Genomic DNA, 1,473 nt, shown 5'->3' with positions numbered 1-1,473 from the left:
GGAGGAGGAGGAGGAGGAGGAGGAGGAGATTGAATTTATACCCTGCCCTTCGCTACCGGAAAGAGTCTCAGAGCAGCTTACAATCTCCTTTCTCTCCCCCTCCCCACCAATGTTCCCTCTAAGCTGTGGAGTGTTGTGAGCAAAAAATATACCTTGTGAGCTACTGGCATTAAAGTTGTGAGCGGGCAATATGGCTACTGCATAAATTAGTTTCCTCTGGAGCCATCCTTCCTGAGCTAAGACAAAAATGTGTGAGCTGGAGGCTAAAAAACTGAGAGCTAGCTCACACTAACTCAGCTTAGAGGGGACACAACAGACACCCTGTGAGGTAGGTGGGGCTGAGAGAGCTCTGAGAGAACTTTCCTTGAGAGGACAGCTCTGAGAGAACCGTGGCTTGCCCAAGGTCATCCAGCAGCTGCACGTGGAGGAGTGGGGAATCAAATCCGGTTCTCCCAGATTAGAGTCTGCGCACTTAACCACTACATTAAACTGGCAAAGAGTACATGACTTGCCTAATGAGTATGCGGCCTTGGGGGACAGCATTGTCTAGTGGTTACAGAGAGACAGGTGAGAACGTGGGTTCAAATCCCTCTCTGCTGTTGAAATTCACTGGGTAACATCGAGCCACACACGGACCGCAGTGACTGTGGCTCAGTGATAGAGACTCTGCTTTGCATGCAGAAGGTCCCAGGTTCAATCTCCACCAGCATTTCCACTTAAAAGGGTTCAGGCGGTCAGTGATGTGAAAGAGCTCTGCCTGAGACCCTGGAGAGCAGCTGCCAGTCTGACGGACCCAGGGTCTGATCTGGTATAAAGCAGCTTCATGTGTTGATGTAACAGAGATGAAACTGCCTTATACTGAATCAGACCCTTGGTCCATCAAGGTCCCCGTTGTCTCCACAGTTGAGCCCGGGGCCTCCCACAAGCCAAGCAGAGGCTGTACCCCGGAGCCACAGCCCTTCCCTCGACCTGACCGACCTCGCAGGGTTGTTGTAGGGCTAACATGGGGAGGAGAGCCACCCAGCCGCAGCTCCTTGGAGAAGAGAGGTGATCTTTCTAAAAAGGCACAGATCAGCCGAGGAGATTTGCAGCTTGCTCTAAAGCTCTCTACGGCTCTGCCTTTCTCAGGACCCGGGTGCGAAGGAGGGGCAGCCGCGACCTCAAAAGCGTTGGGAGGGAGGAGAGGAGAGGGGAGGGGCGCCAAGACCTCCTCGTGGGCCGAGTCAGGGGATGGAAAGGAGGGAAGCCGAGCCCGGCAAAGCCGCGCAGGTTTTGGGGATGGGGAGAGGCGCTGCCTCTCTCCCGCCTTCTCGCACACGCCCTCCCTCCTCCTCCCGGATCTTGCCGCTTTGCAAGCGGGCGCAGCAGTGCCGCCGTCCGGACGCGCGCCCAGCTTCCCGGTGGCGTTCAGACGTGCGCCCCAAACACGCAAGCCGGGAAGGCAACCCTCGGGGAGACGAGGCGCCCCCCCCC

Source organism: Gekko japonicus, unplaced genomic scaffold, assembly GCF_001447785.1.
Source record: "Gekko japonicus isolate JY-2015 unplaced genomic scaffold, Gekko_japonicus_V1.1 scaffold612, whole genome shotgun sequence".
In the NCBI taxonomy this organism is placed as follows: Eukaryota; Metazoa; Chordata; class Lepidosauria; order Squamata; family Gekkonidae; genus Gekko; species Gekko japonicus.
Note: the sequence above shows the minus strand (reverse complement) of the source record.